The sequence below is a fragment of the Mus pahari genome, chromosome 13, assembly GCF_900095145.1.
Source record: "Mus pahari chromosome 13, PAHARI_EIJ_v1.1, whole genome shotgun sequence".
Lineage (NCBI taxonomy): Eukaryota > Metazoa > Chordata > Mammalia > Rodentia > Muridae > Mus > Mus pahari.
Genome location: NC_034602.1, coordinates 37,209,100 through 37,230,060, shown reverse-complemented (window position 1 = coordinate 37,230,060; position 20,961 = coordinate 37,209,100). Strand labels below are relative to the sequence as shown.

Below are 20,961 nucleotides of genomic sequence, written 5' to 3'. Positions count from 1 at the left end.
GTGACATCAGTGGATGGATGAACACTTACGCATCCACGGAACAAATTGGAATACCGTTATGTCATTTAGAAACAGGTAGACAGCTTGCTCCACTTGCCATTCTTTTGTCTTCTACACTGCATGCACACCTGCATAGCATGAACGTTTGGTTCTTGATTACTTGTGTAGTAAAGTAATGAAGAGAAATTCTTACTTCATCTCTACATTAAAAAAAAATAGCCCCCTTGGTCCCAGCACCTTCTGTATTTATTTTCTCTCACCATAACTGGCATCTTTTTTCTTATTAAATACTCTCTTTTGCCAGTTTGATGTGTGGAATGTTACACCTGTCTCTGAGTTTTGTTTCAGAATTCTCTCTGAAGCCAACTTACAACCATGCCAAATTTCACTAGACCCAGTTTAACATAATTATCTTTAAATTTTCTCACATGGCAACAAAAATTTGGAAGCCTTTTTCCCCCTGCAGACAATGTTGGAAAGACTCTATTTAGAATTAATTCTCTATGTCATTACTGAGAGGGAGAGATGTAAAACCTAACCCGGAGTATGATTCTTATTTAATTCATTTTCTTCCTTGAGCAAACATTACCAAGCTTCTTTGCAGCTCTCTAACATTGCTTTGGAATTTTATTTCAACATGAAGCATCCTAGAATGAATTTTCTCTTGTTTTGTGTTTTAAGTCTACCATGCATCCCAACAGCACCTTACAAATTCCATTTGGAAGATGCTTACCTTTATCCCATACTCCAGTAAGTCCTTGTGGTTCTTGCATACAGCATACTATGCTAAATATACTAAATGAGTATGTTCCCCTGTTTGCATGGAGGACAGGAAGCTTGATCCCTTGAATGCAAAGATAGTGGGCAGCCTACTTGTGTGTTCTGGTGCGCAGAATTGCCTTCTCTGAGTAGAAGTCACTCACTAGATAATGCTTGTTGAGTTGGCTTGACAAATGGAAGGGCTCAAGTTATGATCACACGGTGAAAAATATTTAGGAGAGAGGCCAGTGAAAGTTAACTTGAAAAGATGGAGGAAAGATTGATCCTTTGTATTGGTAGAGCTGAGTCCATCTGGTTTTTCATTGGGTGAGCTGGTTATGTTTTCCTTGAAGTATTCGTTTCTCCTTTCCAAGGGTTATCTACTGAAGTAGCAAATCATGGCTGGATTTGGCAGGGAAGGCTGCGCTCTCTGCTCTGTCGTCATGGAGGACAATATTGAAACTCTGTTCTAGAAAGATACAGGCTTCCTTTGTTTACAATCCCATTCCTTTAGTCACATAGCATACTCCCTCCAATAGTATCTGATGTCATCGTCTGTCCCTCTGGTGTACAGAGTCCTTATTGTTTTCATACAAAGCCCAGCTCTTTGTCCAGAGACTGTTCTAAGAATGAATCTATATAGGTTCTTTGAATCCTCATATTAGTTCAATCCTATAAGGAAGATTCTGTGAATATTTCATTGCAAATATAAAAAAATGAAGCAAAGGGAGATGAACTCACTTGTACCCACACTTTCAAGCTGCTGGGTGACAGAGCCAGATCTGAAGCCAGTACCTGGTTCACTGTTGAGTTCATTCACTCCCTTCTCCTTTGTCATGGGATGTGTTTTATTCAATTTGCATTACAAGCATCCACCATAAAACAAACCTGTTTATGGACTCTCTATCAAAGAATAGGGCAAGAAATGCCATGATTAAGATAAAAAAGAATAATCTACCCCGTGCTGTTGTTCCATGACTTTTATCTAGTCTCTTCCTGAATGCCTATTATAATTAAGCATTTCTGTCATGTTTTTACAGTACCCAGGGCTTCTCTTGGTAATTTTCCCCATAACATACTGCATATCATAGTACACATTGCTTTGTGCAACATCTGCTTATTGAGTTGGTTTTCAACTCCAAAAGGACAGATAGGGACCACTGGTTGACCACATTGTCAACTCTGCACTTGGCACTCTATAAAACCTAAGAGTATCCAAATTATGTCTTTTATATATCCCAATAACTCCTTATAAAAGTAAAAGTTCTTTTTCAAACACTTTCGTTTAAAAAAAAAAAAAGCTACTGAAAAGTGCAGTCAGGATAGGCAAGGACTTCCAGGGAGCACTTGGTTCCTTCCATGAGAACAAGAACACACCCCGGGTTCTGTGATGAAACCTTATTAATGGAGACTCCACCAAAATAGTCTGAGTATTTGATCTAGGCTGAGCTGGATGGAAGAGTGTCCCCAAAGGCAAGAATTTAACAACATGTTGAGCCTTTATTTTTTCCCAGAGCCAAGTGGCTCTGAGGAATTGCAGAGCTTATATTGTTTGGGATCAGATCAGGGAATCTGATGTCAATTAAACATGTTCAAATGGACTCCTTGCTAGATGTTGTTGTTGTTGTTGTTGTTGTTGTTGTTGTTACGTATAAATTGCAGGGTAGACTTCAATGCAGAATAAACAGTGCTTCTTACGATTGTAAGCCAATCACACGGCTGGGAGGAGCTTCTCCTCTGTACTTTCTGTAAATCCTACTTGAACTGCTCTGACTCACAGCGGCTGCAACGCTTTGCATTCTTTTTATTGTAGCTCTCAGATAAATTATAAATGTTAAAAACATGTCATCTCTCTACAATCGCAATGTTCTCGCCCCTGACTGATTCAAACTGCCTCCTCTGTATATCCCACCCTTCTCTCCCCTCTTCTAAATATAAGAGGATTTACTGTAAATGAGCTGATTTGTATTATTAACCTCAAGTAAAGATTCACTCTGAAACATACTCTGAAAAATACATAAATAGACATTTTTTTATGCAGCCTGAAGGGTCTTCAGGTAAATTAAAGGATCTTATTGTCTGGAGATTGACTTACCTACCAAGTACCCAGAATGGCATCAGCAACATTACATATTTAACCTACTTCGTTAGACTAGTGTTGAGATGGGATACTGCACCCAGCTGCCTAAGAAGCTTCCTGTCGAGGGTGCCCCTTTATCATTGGGTGTTCATGTCCAAGGCTTTCCATTTCAGTTCACTCTCCTTTGGTGAGTTTGGGAGAAGAGGGGGAACTACTGGCCAGAGAAGCAGAGAATGGTGAAGGCTTCTTTGCATGTGTATGGCATTCCTGGTAGACATAAGTAGAATGCCTGCACCTCAGTGATCCTAGCTATAATGTGGAGTCCTCCTATCTATGACTTCCAGGATTCGAGCCCCAGGTTGTTTGTGATGGAATGTTAAATGGCATGGACCTTTGATCCTAATCTCTGCAAGGATTTTGGGTGTGTCTCTAACAGGATCTTCTACTCATTACAAACCCCTTGATGCAAGCTTCCACTTCCCCAAAACACATGTGATAAAATGGGACATGAACCAAAAAGCATGACCTTCCAAAGTAGGAATAGGAAATTTCATGGAGCAAAAATCTTGCAGAGGACCAAGTGACACCATCCATGCTGCTGGATCACAGGGAGGGCTTGGGGACCATGAAGAAATCCCAGTTTTCCAGGTTTCCCTGAAGTGGAGAAAATACATACATACACACACACACACACACACACACACACACACACACACGCCATTTTGATTCGTCAAGACAAAGGAATGTATCCCATATGTTTCCTATTTACATAGTGCTTACATAGAAGGATTTAAAACCTGAAGAAAGAAGTGCTTGCAGTAGGTCTTGTCCTACTACACTAACCCCAAACAATTAGGAACAGAAACTACTTCCACTTCCTCTGCACTCGCCCAGACCTCAGGGTCTTTGTGGCTCATTGGTGAGCTTTTCTATTTTGCCAGAGATTAGGACAGAATCTTTTGTTTGGTTGGTTGGTTTGGATTGGATTTCAAGACAGGGTTTCTCTGTGTAGCTTGAATGTACTGGCTGTCCTGGAACTGATAATATACCATGAAAATTTTCTTAGGGTATTTGTTGAACTGAGGTTTTTAAGATGTGCAGGGATTTGTGAGACAGATGGTTGTTGTGGAAGGGAACAGGGGAGATAGTTGGAGATCCCTGCTCTGGTGGGTGCTAAAAGGCTCTGAAGCTAAGGAAGCAAGGAATTCTTGTGATAGCATAGGCAGGTGCAACTGCTCAGATCACATAGGATTCCACTGGCGCACATGTAGACAATAAAACACATTCTCTGGGATCTAACTACCTGGTTGCACCTATTCAATGAAGAATTCAAGAGGCTAAAGCTGCAACGGGACTTTGATGTGAATCAAAGTAAGGAAACTATGTGGAATGTATATGGCATACCAGCACACTCCTATCCTTTGTCTCGTCATGTAACCAGTCTTTCATCATCATCCATTGCTCAAATATTTACATCATCCAGTGACTTTCCCCACATCCAAACATCTGAGGTACAGAGCTAGTCTCCCATGCTTCCGTAACCAGTTAACTCTGCCCCTGAAGGGAGCGTAGCACAGATACACATAAGTAGCCATATCTGCTGTAAATTCATGAATGTGGTTGTGCTGTCGGGTTACTCTAGTCCTTTCTGAGCTCTGGATCTTACAGTTTTTCCAGGCTGCATTCCATGATGGTCCCTGATCTATGTGTGTGGGGGGGGGGGAGGGGAGTTAGAGATGTCCCATTTGGGGCTGAGCAATCCACTCACATTTTTCTCTGCTCTTTGATCAGTTATGAGTTTCTATGTTATCCACAATCCACTGCACACAGACAAATCTTCACTGATGAGGACTGAGAGCTAAACTAACCTCCAGACACAGGAACAGGAATTTAGGAGGCAGCCTTATAGTGTTTATGAAATGACAGTAGAAAATTTACTGTTGAAACTATTGATCTCACCAACCACCGGTTAGAGTTGAGATTTACTATGTCAGGGACATGTTTCCTCTTGTGGAATGAGCCTCAAATCCAATCAGAAGTCAGTTGGTTATCCCCATAAAAGTCAGAGCAGTGGCACTAGCTTGTTTTCTTCTTTGGGTCTTGGTAACATCCCTCAGCAGTAACTGGAGGTGAGATTTCTCACACCTATCTATCATCAGCCTTTTCATTTGGCAGCCTATGGCTTCTGGGAGAATCATTAAGTATATACATTTACACACTGGTTTTATCTTACAACGACCATGGTTTATGAATCCAGGAATATCTTTCTTAAGGGCCTCTAGGCTCTCACAAACCTATACCAAGGTGTCAGTTGGAGCTACATTCATTTTCACTCAGCGAAGGGGTCTGCTTCTAGGGACATATGCATGATTGTTAGCAGCCCTAGATCTTGGTTATCTGTGAACTGGAAAACCAAGGCCCATGGTATAACACACTCCACTACAACCGGCTTGCTCAAATAGAGTAGGCTATGGTCATTTTATATGTTTGAAAGTGGCTACCAGTTTCTGTTCTATTTCTAGGAGCAATTTACTAAACTTTTATCAAATAGAAGGAATTATGGCAGGCTATGAATAACAAGAGCCATCAGGGTAACTAACTCCCATATTAGGAATCTTACTATTTGTTACTTAGTGTTTAAGTGAACTTGAGAAAGTAGTTTGATCTTTATGAGCCTTTATTTCTCCCCATGTGAAACAAACATTATGGGTGTAAGAGACCAGATGCGTGACAGATAGAAGCTATGTATGATGATAATGATGACAGTCCTAGTTAACATTAACATTGTCAACTTGACATAGTCTGAGTTACCTGAAAAAGAAGTTTCAATCAAATAATTAATTGTCTTTATCAGCTTGGTCTGTAGGTATGTCTATGAGAGATTGGCCTTACTGTTAATTGATATGTGAGGATCCATCCCCCTGTAGGCAACACTATCCTCCGGTGTGAGGACATGGTCTATAAAAGAGAACTAGCTAGGCATGAGCCTATGACAAAGCCAGAGAGGAAGTCAACAAGCAGCATTTCTCCACGGTTTCTGCTTCGGGTTCCTGCCTTGAGTTACTGCAGCCTGTATTTGTAAGCCAACAAACCCATTCCTCTCTCACATGTTACTTTTCCATGGCAAAATTAAAACACTATGACCAAGGCAACTCACAGAACAATGAGCTTTTGGCTTATAGTTTCAGAAGGATGAATCCATCACAGCTAGGACATGAGGGAGCTAGCAGAAGGCGTGGCAGCAGGAACGAGCATCTAAGAGTTCATACCTCAACCACTAGCACAAGTCAGAGAAGGAGAGGTAGAAGTGGTACAGAGTCTCCCAACTCTCAAAGCTCACCCCCCCACCAGCCCAGTGACATGTTCCCCAAATAGAGCTGCACCCTATAAACATCTTGAAGTAGCACAACTAAGTGAGAACTAAGTGTTCAAATATCTGAGCCAATGGGGTATATTTCCATTTAACCCACTATGCCTCCCTAAGTTGCTTTTTCTGTCAGAATGTTTCTATCAAAGCAGTAGGAAAGTAACCAGAAAAGGAGATAATGAGGACGATGGTCATGGTCATGGTCACAGTGATAGGCATGTTAGCTTTCCTTTATGTCCTTCTAGAAAGCATAGTAGGTTCCCCATGGTCTAGAAGAGACAGCTATCCAGACAGGTAGGCATGGGAAATCTAATGTTAACACTGCCATATGTTCTCGTCCTAGCGACCAGAAGCATGGGGCTTCTAGTGGCACAAACCACCCAACAGCCCATATAGTTCTAACATCTGCGAAGATCTGGGTTTTTTTTTGTTTTTGTTTTTTCCGTGTATATTTAGCTCAATTGTACAGAATTGGAAATGGAATTAAGAACAAAATAGGGATGACATTGAAGGTCATATTGTCATCCCTGACCTCCCCAAGTGATTCCTGGATTGTGCCTCACAGCCAAGAAGCCTTGGCTATGAAAATGTAGCCATCATAGAAGGAGATGTTGAGAGAATGTGGTCCAGGCATCCTCTCAGGAAAAAAAAAAACAAAACCTTTAAACGGCATCAGTAGGAGCCTCGTGGAGAACTGAGGTACTACTTCCTGTGCCTGATTTCCAGTGTCTGCAGACTATTCCACTTGCATTCCCGGCCTTTCTTTACGTCTGTGCAAATAAGTCTGTTTTCTGCTCATTCCCCTCCTGTAGAAAACATCTACTGAGGCTTAGATTTCAAATTCAGGAGAAGTGGCCCTGCACTGAGAGTCACTCTTATGATGGTACTACCTACCATTTGTGGTAGATTTTCACACCTTTTTAAAAAGAGGAAACGGATGCAATGAGGCAGGGGATTTGCTTGTTTGCCCCTTTGTGTTTGCGTATACTTGGGCTAGCAAATTATTCATGATGAGCCTTTGTTTTGTTTTGTTTTGTTTTCTCTATGAAGGTCTTGGAGCACACAATCTCGAAGATGTTGATAATGCTGTGAGATAAAAGGAAAGATTTGAGAGTTGACACCCCCCACCCCCAGAAACTGGGGTGGCTTGTACCTGCTTAGTTTCTCACTGGAATCCTGGCTGATTTTCAAGCATACAGAATTTGAGTGCATAGCCAGTTAGATCTAGGAAGGTCTTTTCCAAGACAGAAATACTGGTCACTTGTAATCAATCCTACTCTGTTGGCTTCCTGAAACGTGTCTCCTAGGTTACCACTCAATTCTTGTGACATCTGACATCATGTGTCTCCTAGGTTACCACTCAATTCTTGTGACATCTAACATCATGTGTCTCCTAGGTTACCACTCAATTCTTGTGACATCTGACATCGTGCCGCTGAGAGACAGTGGCGTGAAGATTAGAGTCCCATGTTCTCCAGGTAGTCTAGTAGCCAGAATGAATTCAGTTGGTAAGGAGGTATTTTCATGGAGCAGTTAGGAAAAAACCCAAGCTGCCCTGGTAGTGTGTGAGTGCATTAGTCACTTCTGAAATGTGCATCTCAGCTCTCTCATTTATACAAATTAATTAACCACAGTCTAATGTCATGGGCTTGAGCTATCCATAAAATATAATATATACAACCTGAGTCCATATCTGCAGTGTGCTGCCAAGTAGTCTTTTAGGAGTCCAGCTTCCCATCGCATCCCAAATGAGAACACTGGAAAGAGTTGTCTGTCTCCATAGTCACTTCCCTGGGACATTCTGCAATTCCCAGATTGAAATGGACATGTGGTGGATGGCAGGACAGACTGGCTTCTCCAAGAATCCTCAGGACATTTTACAGTTGTGACAGCTGTAGTTAAAACAACATGCCAAGAACAAGACTAAGTCCTAGCAAGAAAAGTGAACTTTCAGACTTCTCTTGGGTTTTCAGGTATTTTCTGTAAGGCTCAAACTGTTTTCCCTAAACAGCCAATCTTAGGAGTCAGAATGCAGCACAGAGGGAAGCACTTCGTTTGAAGTTTGCCCCCATTGACAAGCTGCTGTCTTTATGGGTGAGTTTTCAGCAGGCTTCAAAGTGTAAGTCATTCGTTTAGCAGCCATGAACCCAGTGCATTCGGTTCCTGGTACTGTAAGAGAAACGTAGTGAATCGGGGAGGTAATTCCAGCTTCCAGCCAACCGGTGACTTTCTGGGGTGCACCACTAGATAAACAGTTCAATTCAGTTGGGGATGCAAACTGGTACCACTGAACAAAAAGAATAAAGGAAGCTCTGTGAAGGGATGCTTTACCCAAAATCTCCGGAGAGTTTTAAAGGGAGAATTAACATTCCAAGTAGAGGCAACATCAGTAACTAAAACTCAGAAGAAAGAGAACTAGAGAGCACAAAATTGGAAAAAGTTCTGCTGCAAAAACCAAGAGTACATGTCATCCTGAGATGTGAGGTAGGCAGTAGAAGCACAGAGAGAAGCACTCTGTCTGTCTGTCTCTGTCTCTGTCTGTCTCTGTCTGTCTCTGTCTCTTTCTCTCTCTCTCTCTCTCTCTCTCTCTCTCTCTCTCTCTCTCTCTCTCAAACACACACACACACACATACACACACACAAACATGCACACATGTACATATTGTGCATGCATATGTAGGAATAAAGAGATGATTAAAAACGACACTGAAAACCAAATGCTGAGGCCAAGCATGAAAGATGTTTGCAAGGAGTCTAGACTATTGTGAAGACAGTGGGAGTCACTGGAAGATGCTGTCCACACATGGTTTATTCTTTGAACCATCTCAAAGACAGGCTTGTGTTTGTCTTTGAAATGGCACCCTCAGAGGTAAACTCTAATATTTAAGTAATAACCAGTTGCCTTTTGTAGTCTTGGTTTACAAAATGGTGTCAGTTGTACTGCAGTGGTTGTGATGGGGGCCGGGGAAAGGACACAAATGTGCTCATAGTTTAACCGAAATGCAGAGGTCTCATAAACACCTTGTGCCTGAACAATGAAAGTGATAGCTCTAGATGTATGATGGATGAAGTGATTCATTTTTTAATCTGATGTTTCCTTAAGACTCCTTTTCTTATGAATTTTGAATAAAAACATCTTCTGGGTGAATTCTCTGAGAACACTGGAGGACACAGATTAATTGTAATGCTCAAATCAATGAAGGGCACATACCAAGAAGTTTTTGTCTACTGATAATATTATTTTCATTGTTATTCATTAATTTACATCATAAAATCAATTTTATCAATTGTATACCTGAGGCCTACAACATGATGTCATATGATGCATGTAGATGGTGGAAATATCTCTTACACTAGAACATATTAACTTACCTGTCAGATCACTAATTTCCTTGTAGAAGAATCTGTTATATTTATTTACTGTGTACATGAATGCATTTGTGTGTGTGTCCACATATCTCTCATGCATGATTGTGGTGAATAGAAGACACCTTGTATGAATTAGTTCTTTCTGCCTTGAGGGTCTCGGGGATTGAATTTGGGTCATCAGGCTTGTTGACAAGCAAGTTTAACCACTGAGCCATCTAACCAGCACCTTACATCATTACTATTACGCACATGAAAGCAGCTAAAAATCTATTCACCAAACAAAGTCTTCTCTACTAATATCATTTTTAGTTTCAGTGGTGGTGTTGGTATAGGGGTTAAGCTAAAACAAGCAGGAAGGACTGTGAAGGGGTGGCAGTCAACCATAAGCTGTTGCTGCGATTAGACAACCAACTAGTTAGAGGAAAAAATCTTGTTTGCTAAGTTCAGAATCTTGTTAGTTCAGTTCAGTTCCGTTCCGTATGAAATCCTTTCCTCTGTGGGTCTGGACTATAATGTTTTCCGGATGCATAATGTAAATTCTGATCGTGGTAGAGGTGATTAGGAGGGTGAGTTTCCAGGCTCTATAAAATATACTTAATACTTGGAGCAACTTTCAAAACATGTGTGTGGCATGCTGACTCTCCAGTCACGGTGTTGCTTTATCCAGGAACCTCTTAGTATCATTTAAATTGGCAGCACCTTGCTAGTCATTGCTTTTAAGTTCATTTGTTTTGTGCAACTAAAATGTGTATCTCTGCAGAACAGTTTTGCTCCCTTTACTTGGAATATCTTATTTCTTCCTCATCTTTCCCTAAGTTACTCTTCATGAAAGTTATTCATTTCTGTCGTCATTTATTTAATATTCAGCACATAATTATTGAGTTCCAGTTCTATGCCAGGGACTAGACTGGGTATTGGAGAGTCAGGAACGAATGAGTAGAGAAATTCTACTCCTTGGATCTTGAATTCTGCTCTTAGACTTGGCTTTAGAAAGCAGCAGTAGCAATGTTTCAGGTTGGTTAAGTATGCACGGATGAGTATAGAGAAATAAGCATAATGAAGTCAGTTACTGGTACCTCTTAAGTTATTCAGAACTCTTAAATCATTATAGAAGATCACATACTTTGGAACAGTAGGGATTTTATAACACTTTGGTATAATTTTGAGTCTTTAAAATGACCTGAGGTTGAACTTTTTTCTTCACTAACAAATGTTCCTTAGTTCCATAAAATTCCTTCTGTCTTCATGACTTGGTGAAAAAAATCAACAGAGAAAATTAAACACAAGTAGACTGCTTAAAAGTCGTAAGAGTTTAAATTTGGGCATATTTCAATATGTTTCTATTCCTTCCTGCTTCAAGCCTATTAATACGTGCCATCTTCAATGAATAATTGCACTCCAAAAATTTTACTCAGTCTCCACAAAGTTTTTGCCAGTAGCTATTGTTGATATCTTGTTCTTAGTTCATAAGACAATCTGAAGATTTCAAGGAGTTAGGATGTAAATGAGAAAATACAATACTGTTATTTCCTACAACTCTAGCCACGTCGTTACTTGTAACTTATAACTAGATGGTATTTCTTTTTGAAAACATGTGTCTGTTTTATGTACATCACTTAACTAATAGTTAATGAAAGTTTCCTAGGTGCTAGACATTTCACAGTTTTTGTTCTATGGTTATCTCCTGGAATGTATAGTCCAGTTTGTCGATCCTCTGGTTTGAAATAAACCTCTACTGTTGATTCTTCAAGTAGGGCCTGGACCATTCAAGCAAACTCAAGTAGCTGTCCCTGTCACCTGCCATAGTTCTGTGGTTTCACTGGCAGTCTGAGCCAAGAAGCTTCATTGGCAAATGAAGCAGGAGTCTCTTTGAGTAGATTTGTAATCTTCCTGCTTAGGTGGATCATTTGTCTTTATTTCAAAACATCTTTTCTTTAGTGTTAAAGTGAGATCAAAAATTACTCTGGCTAGATATTATTGTCAATTTGGCACAACCTAGAGTTAGCTGAAAGAAGAACCACCAACTGGGGTGGTCAGACTGGTCAGGCCATGGTCAGACTGGCTTGTGGATATGTCTGCAAGGAATCGTCTTGACAGATGATAATGTGGGAGGCATGACCCTCTGAGGGTTGTCCTGGACTGTATAAGAAAACTAACTGATCGTGAACTAGGAAGGCAGACAGTAAGCAATGCTCCTCCACGGTTTCGGCTTCAAGTTTCTTCCTTACATTCCTGCCCTGACTTATTCAGTGATGGTTAGTGCCATGGAAATATACACAAAATAAATCTTTTCCTCCTCCAAGCTTCTTTTTGTTGGAATGCTTCTTCACATTGACAAGGATCACACTAGAGCAGTAATCTAGGAAAATCCTTACTATATTATTTTGGAAATCCTTCCGATTTACGTAACTTATTTAGGAATGTGACTGTCAAAGCTCAAGTCCTCTCTATTTTGCTGCCATGATCACTTGAGACAAGGAAGATTTTTATGTTCTTCTAAATACACATCTTTCTGTAGGCCTTCATTATTCTTCTATTCCTATAAATAGATACTATGGCCCAGGCAACTTATAAAAGAAGGCTTTTAATTGGAGGCTTGCTTACCGTTTCAGAGAGTGAGTCCATGACCATCCTGGCAAGGAGTATGGCAGCAGGCAGGCATATCACAGGAGCAGTAGCTCAGAGCTTACACTGAGACAACAACCACAAGGCAGTGACAACCAACTGGAATGGCATGGACTTTTGAAACATCAAGGTCCACCCCCAGTGACACACCACCTCCAACAAAGAAATAGCTTTTTAATCCTTCCCAAACCATTTCACCAACTATGGGAGCCATTCTCCTTAAAACCAACACACTGTGAGTTGCAGGGCTTACCCATCTTTCCATCCATTTAATCATCAGATCACCTATCCTAAAATGATGTTCCAGAAAGTGCCTTGTTCTTGACACTAAGACCAAGCCCAGAGCAGAGTTCTTATCTTCAAGACAGAGGTACTCCTCTATCTTGCGTGTAGATGTACTATAGAATTCTACACAACATAATAGTATGTATGTGCCCCAATCCACCTTAAAATTTTTCTCTTGATTACTACTATAATCACTCTGAAACACCACAGCATTCTATATGCATAGTAAGGACGTAAAAAGTATTTGTAGAATGGAAGAAGTTAAAACTTACTTCTTTCCTGGGAATCATTTGGTAGTTAGTTCAGATATCAACAAATGATGCCTTCCAACCCACAGGAGCCAAGCCAATTGAGAAATAAGACAATGAAGACAAAAGATATGAAAGTTACCATGTATCATTGTGATATACAGAGTTACTAGAAAACATGCAGGTAAAGTACTTTCCCAACACTGGACCTTGGAAGACAGCCTAACACACTGAGCCACTATTTCAGCTTGATTTTGTTTCCTGGAGAAGCTGGGCAGAGAGCACACATTCCCCACAGAGCATGTATACAAGAAAAATAAAAGAACAAAAGCAGGGTTGGAGAGATGGCTCCACAGTTAAGACTATTTCAGAGGAACAGGGTTCAATTCCCAGCACACACAGCAGCAGCTCATGACTCTCTACAACTCCAGTTTGAGGGATCTGACATCCTCACACAGATATGCATGCAGTCAAAATATCAATGCACATAAAATAAAAATAAAATTATTTTAATAATATAAATAAGGGAAGGGTCATGCCCTGCATGCCTACTTTCTCCCTGAGAAGATTCTGTCACTCTTTCCTCCTCCCTGTTTCTCCAGGTGAGAAGAGTGAAGTCAGAGAGTCAGGGATGACACAGAAAGTGAGTCAGAAACACTCTTTCTTGGTAGCACAGTGTTGTAATGGATACATGCTCCTTATCCTAAGCTTGTCTTCTTTCTACTAATTTTAACTTGCTATTGGTTTCCCTTTCTACATTGGCTGAGTTTTATAATCTCCAATACGCCGAACTTCTCTCTCATTGGATTCCTCGTGTTTGCATCTTCCGTATAATAAGACCATCCTATTTCCTGGATCATCTCTGATTGCTTTGGCTCCAAGCCCATTTGATCTTCCAACTGTGAGGACCTCAGTATGGTAGATTAATATATTAATTATTTGGCAAAACTGCCAGACACTTCTTTGAACATTTAAGATGTAGTGTTGATTGAGAGAGAGATGACCCTTTCCCTCCCTGAACTTTTGGGCAGCCAGGGTCCAGAGAGGTGTAACAAATAATTATACTCCAATCCTGATAATGATTTGGTCAGAGAAAGCAATATATTTGACATATGCGAGATATGCACAGTCTTGGCTATATATATTAAAATGCGCATTTAAAATATTTCCATGATATTTAAAGTACTGATGATATGGCCACTCATGCTTTTAATGTGATACCTTGGGTTTTTTTTCCCTTTTTAATGTTTCTTTAATAGGAACTTCTCTGATAAAAGAAGAAAACCTTTCCATATCCCCACATGAAACCAAGAAAAAAACCTCAAAGATATGCATGAGCAACTTGCAAAAACAAGGGAGAGCTCTGGGGGCTATAAAACATATGCATGACAACAGATATTACCTACCAGTGAGATACTGTTCATATCTCCACAAGCTGAAATTGCACAAATGATCACCCTGCTTATCAATTCATACAGCTCACCCAGGCCTGGTGGCTCCAGGAATCACCTCTTTGGATTGGTGCAAATTCCCTCATCTTCAGCCAATTTGTCACCCAGAGACCCCACCATCATGAACCTTGGGTAAACAGCAGCACCTGTTAAATGGAGTGTGGGCAGTCTCTGGACCTTGAGAGTTTGGGATGTTAGAATGAAGACTGCCTTTTAGAGCCACTCCCCTGTATCCTCTTACAATGTTGCCTCTCTCTCCGGCTGTATAGAGTAGAGGTGTTACATGGGAGTTTCTCACTTGATGAATCGAGTTCCTTTGCTCGGAGTGTGCACCTGCCACCTCCAGCAAGGTGAGCCCTGGGGACTTTCTGGTAGGATGAAGCCAGTCTACAGATGCCCCTTGGTGAAAACTGTTAGCAGCAGGCAAGTTTATGTTTCCTTTTGTTTGTAAGATCCTGCCACTTCTCCCAATACGCTCTCAATGGAGGGAGTTGGGGATGTCAACTCCAGGCTGCAGGCTCTGTAACCTGCCAAGAACAATAACATATCATGTTCAACTAATAACTGTGTCCACATAGATATACACAGACACATACACACACTGCAGCATATATAATACACATGGGTAAATATATACTGATGCACAGATTTTTTTTTTTGGACTCACTAGATATGCTCTGACAATCCCAAGAATGTTAACTATGTACATGGTAGATCAAGTGCCAATCCTTATGAACCTACATCCTTAAAGGCCACAGAGACAGTTCAAACTAAGCAGAGTGATGTTAAATATCCTCTAAGCCCTGCATCCAAAGGACTTTAACCTGAAACATCAGTCTCTGGTTATATCCCTAGCACTCTCGAACAAGATACTATCGTTAGCCCAGCATCTCCAGCCATGTCTTCTAAGTTTGAGAAGCACAGCAGGAAGTATAGAGTATTCACAGAGGCTCACAAGGTGTAAACATTGTTAGTCTGGCCTGTGCAAATGAGAAGGTAGCATGGAGAAAGTATTTACCAGTTTGTTATGAAAAGAAGTCATTGTCCAGAAAAGTAAAGGGTATCCCAGAAAGAATATCCAGTAGAGGAAAGCCAGAAGACTGCAAGAAGAATTTGCCAAAGCCTACAAGCTGTGGTTACTAAGGTCTTCAGCAAACGGAGAGCAGCGTTTCTAATGCCTTTTACTTAGTAGGAGAGGTTTTGCTGTGACTCTTTGCATTCTGATTAGCCACATCGCATTAGTTACACTTCCTTTCCCATGACATTATAGGAACCTGAATTAGTGTTTGTATGCAGCACAGGACCCAACTTCAGATCCAGAAACTTCCATTGACAATTCTTAGTGCTATTGAATACCATTTGCCTTATGCCACACTTTGGCTCCTCGGTGGCATCCTCCAAGGGGACAGGTGATCACACATTTCCTATACAAAACCAAGGTATGTCCTAAGAGTGGAATATCAACACCTAAGTACTGAAGCTTATTTCTTCACTGGGAGTAACTACTGCTTAATTTTATGTTTGTTCAGGATCCAGCTTACCGGGTCAATTAAAGTCAGGGGGAGATGTCAGCTTGATTTAGTAAAATTGGATTCTTTGTCTGCCTTGGGTTTATCTCCTTGGACTGGACTGTCATTTGAATTTTATGTTTTTGTCCTTATTTCTTCTGACCATTTTTTTCCTAGAGAGTTTTTTTTTTTTTTTCCTTCTGTGTTCTGCTCACCCTATCTGTTTGCAAAGAAGGTGTTTGTTTCTATAAAGTGCCTGTCCTGTCTGATCTCCATCATCTTTATGGTCTTGCATTCTGTCACTGTGGCTCATGTCTGGCTGCGGTTTGTTATGTTTTGACAGGAGTTTGTTATGAAGCTGAGGATCGCGTCTGGCTTTGCCTTTCAAACTTTCTTCTTTACGGTACTCATAAACCTATGCTGCTAAAATGTTCCCTTCGGAGAGAGTGGGATTCCGATAACAAAAGCCTTGAAATGAAAGAAACGGGGCGAGGGCGGGGTAGATGAAGGAGAGTCTTAAAGAACTCTTATTAAAGCATCAAGGCACATCCTAGTCATCATTCAAATGTGGATTATGCAAAGAGTTTCCAAACTCTTGAGAAAATAACAAATGAGCTGGAGCCTGTACCTCCAGTGTCCTGTTTTCTTGCCTTTAATCTTGGGGATCTTGGACAAGTTGGGAGACAAGGAAACAGAGTTAGTCCTAGGGCTGCCTGAAAAACAGAAAGCAGGGTATATGCACCTTTTGAAGTTCTCAGAAGCCACAATGGAAGGAGGTTCATCTATAAAAATGCTTTAAAATGTATTGCTCTTGATCAATATGTAGACGAAGAATGCAGATTGGGTTTACATGATTCTTGTTGTGACATGCATTTCAAGTTGTGTTTCTTTCTTCAGCAAGCATATATTGAGTCTGTGCCATAAATAAGACCCAGCATCCATACCGGAACTATTTTCCTGCCCAGCACCACTGTGTCCTGAGAGTGTGGATTAAGACATTTAATAGAATATGTTTGACTTACCAGGGACCAAACTCAAAGAAAATCAACTTACTCTCCCGAGCAGCTATCGCCAATGGCTCCTCAGCTAGGAGTAGGGTTGTGCACCCCCTCACTCCCTTCACGCTGATATTCTGTCTGGCTTGAGCTTACCCAGGTCTCATATATGCTGCCACAGTGGTTGAGTTCAATGTCCCTGATGTACCCAGAAAACTTCTTTGCCATAGTCATCCACAACTTCTGTCTCTTGCAATCTTCCCTAAGTCTTAAAATGCTCTCTGTTCTAAACTGCATAATGAGGTCACATCTGTTCCCACTCTGGCTCACACAGGGCATCGCATTGTTTAGTGTATCCATACCGGATATGCTATCCACATGCTAACCTTTCTGTAATGGTGTCAGTTATCAAACCGCCTCACTATCACCTTGCTTGTGTAAAGGAACCCTGGGTAGTATCTTAGCACAGGCAGTCACTATGCAAGCATCGTTCACCTCGTCTTTTCTCATCATATAGACACAAGAAGGCTGGGTAAAATGAGATATATTAGGGAGATGAACCACTTCTACAGAGTTTTTATAGTGGAAATTGTTGTATTAATAATTATTACTACCAGCCATTTGTTGTACCTAATTTATAAATTAAGCTTAGTCGTGTGTGTGTGTGTGTGTGTGTGTGTGTGTGTGTATAGATGGAAAAAGACATGTATGGAAATCAGTACTACTATCCATGCTTTCAGACATCCAGGGGTAACCTTGGAAATCATCCACCACAGATAGAAAGGATACTGTACCCTCTTAGCATCCCTGTGAAGCTGATGCTAGTCTCATCTCTGTTTAGTAGAGAAACGGTGTGGGCTAGAGTGACTGCAGATTCACACAACCACTATAAGATAGAGTTGGGACTGACATGCCAGCAGGGTGGGTCCAAGCAAGCATTGCTTAAGGTCCTCTTAGTGGATCTTGGAGCAGACAAGTTCAGGAATCTTCCTTGTCCCTTCACACCAGCCTACATACAGCATCCGATATGTAAAGCGTCAGGAGAGAGAGAGAGAGAGAGAGAGAGAGAGAGAGAGAGAGAGAGAGAGAGAGAGAGAGAGAGAAGCCAGAGAAGAGACCAGAGCTGTGCCTATGCCAGTTTAGTTCCCCTACTCTCAATCCTGATGTCTGCTGGGTATCTAATCTGATTTGCCATATCTTTTCATCAGAAAGTCCTCTCTCTTCCCCAAAACAGTATAGTCCCAAAGACTCATCTCGTGGACTGACCCTCAGCACCGTCCTTGAGTGGAAACGGGAGCTTTAAGCAATGGGTTAGACAGTGGTGGGAATTCAAGGTATATACTTAAATCAGTGAGTGTGCACAAGCACCAGCCTCTAGATGCTGAGTCTTTGCCCACTGGATGACCAGCGCTACCTTTTCTTGCCTACATCCTTGAGCTTCACTAAAAGTCATACACAGAACATCAGCCCCAGCAGCTGGCGCCTCTGCTGTTTTGTCAGACTGGTGGGATACAGTCAGCCATTCTACCCTGCTGCCAGGAAGCCTATGCAACCTTGAACGCCGTCCGAATGGCTGTGCTTTTCCCCGTTGACACCATCTAGGGGTCAGAAGCGCAGGCCCCTCCAGACTGCTCTGGAATGTGGAGTGCAATGGAAGAGGGCTGCTTTGGAATGTGAACCTCGACTTCTTTTACTGCTTCTCATTTCCAAGGACTTTAGCTTCCTTGTAAAATGTCCTCGGAATGCTGACTTGGACTCCTTAGCGAAGCCGTGTGCTTTCCATATGGAGGTTAGATGTCTGGGAATTCTATACATGCATATGAGACAGAAGCCCCATCCGCCCCTTAGATGGGAGGCAGCCTTTCTTTTTGCAAAACCCAACATTCAGCTCCAGTCTTTCAAAATGGCTAGTCTCTAAATCACATCTCTTTTGTACTTGAACACTGAAATGTGGGGATTCCAAACAGGAGCCCTAAAATCTCTGTTTTGGGTGCTGGAGAGATGACCCAGCAGTTAAAAGATCTCCCTGTTGTTCCAGAGGACCAGAGTTCAAGTCCTAGCACCATGTCTGATAGCTCACAACCAGCTCCAACGGATCTGATGCCCTCTTCGGGTCTCCACAGGTACCTGCAGACATATGCACTTAAGTATCCACGGTCACATATACATACACATAAATGAAAAAGGAAAAGAAAATATTCTTGAAAAAAAATTAAAAATAAAATAAGGACTTATTTTCTTCTCATGGTTGTAGTCCCTAGCCCTGAACTGAACGTGGCCTGACCTCCACACAGGAAACCCATGTGTACACATAGCAGGTTTAAAATTGGCAGACTATCTAAGCAGACAGGCCAAGTCCACATTCATTTGTTTGCCAAACATCTCCTAAGTAGCTATTTACATCACAAATGTGCTGTGATACTTAAATGTTGCAGGAATGTTTTCCAGGAACTACACTTGAAAGACAATAAAATTAATGATTACAGCACAGTAGGATGTCCCAAAGTCTGTGTGCATGGAGAAGGGGAGATAAACAAGTAAATCAGTGTATATTTTACACAACCACGCTCTGTGCTGACCCTTTATGCATGGGCGCTGTTAGTACACGTAACTGCTGTCTTCCGTTGCTCATTCCTTCCCTACTGGACAGATGAAGAATCTGGAACTGAATGGGCAAAGACCCAACGTATCTAAAGGGTGCAGCCAGTGTGTGAATGGAGGCCCATCGATGCACAACACAACTCGTATACATTTATAGTTGCTCTGAGCATGCAAGGGAGACCTTATCAAAAAAGAAGGGAAAAAGGCGCTGCTCAGCCAGAGGGTGCCATGCTACAGTGGAACCAGAGGATGCCTAAGAGTGTGGATCAAATGGATGAGAAAGATTTCTGAAGACATCGTATGGGCAAACAATGCTGAACAAGAAGATGAAGCCAAGGAGGAGCTCCGGACTCCAGCTAGTTTAGCTTTGAACCAAACTCCTTCTGGACTTCAGAAGAGTCCTTCTCCGTTCCTACTTAGCACCTGTGAAGGGGTGTTTGCTATGACAGCCAGCCCTCCAGAGGGCCAGGTTATGCCGATTGCAGTCCCTCAGCAGAAACAGTATCGCCTCTTCCCTACTCTTAGAATTGCTAAAGGCCATTAAGGCCTGGCCTGTATTAAGTTGAAAATCACAAATATACATCTGCTTTTCTGTCAGCCAGATGAAATATGCTGATCTTCAAATGTGAAATGGAATAACTCTGGTTGTCCCCACTGGGCTGAGCAGGTACAGCTCCGTCAAGCATCCTGAAATCGGGGCAAGGAAAGGCAAGAATGAGTTGACTTCTCAAGGCTGTGGCTTTGCTTTCCCTTTTGCAAGGTCAGTGGCTTGCAATGAAATTCTGGAGATCACAGGGAGCAGTCAGCAGAGATGGTTCATCTACAGCAGTCGCCTAGCAAGCTGATGCCGGTGACTACCAACCATCATCGCTGACACACGATCACTGACATGGTGGCAGACACGCTGTGACCTAAATGGTGAAAGTTGTAAAATTGGACAGTAATAAATGGAAATAAGTTGGTGGCAACCCTTCAAAGTGTAACTCTCGGTTTCTAGTAAAATGGAAACATGTATTTCCCTTCTCATTGTTTAAAACAAAGCGGAAAATATTCTCTGTGTCCTTCAAGATGGAAACTTTAAATAATAAGTAAAACAGCCATACTCAGATGGTACTTAAAAATTCTATGCGACAGCTTAGTTAGGAAAAAGGCTTTCTGTGAGTGCTAGGCAACCAGAGCTCCATCCCAAGAATACAAACAACAAGCCAGGTGTGATGATGTGCATCAGTAATTTTAGCACTCCAAAGGAGAGATGGGAGACAGGCAGAAAAGTTACCCAGAGCTTATGAGTCAACTAGGTATTAAAGCTAACCACCATATATAACCACACACACACACACACACACACACACACACACACACCACACACACACACACACACCATACATACACCACACACACACACACACACACCATACATACACCACATACCCACCCACACACCATACATACACCACACACACACACCATACATACACCACACACACACAATACATACACCACACACCCAACCACAACCACACCCACCCACACACCATACATACACCAAACACCCACACATACCCCCCCACACCATACATACACCACACACCCACACACACCCACACCATACATACACCAAACACCCACACACACACATACTCACCATACATACACCACACACCCACCCACAC

The 20,961-nt window shown here is 41.6% G+C and overlaps 1 protein-coding gene across 11 annotated transcripts in view; it reads left to right on the top strand.

Moving 5' to 3' along the window:
- Positions 1-20,961, top strand: part of Ldb2 (LIM domain binding 2) — a 336,086-nt gene that overhangs the window by 236,065 nt on the left and 79,060 nt on the right. The window lies entirely within an intron of this gene.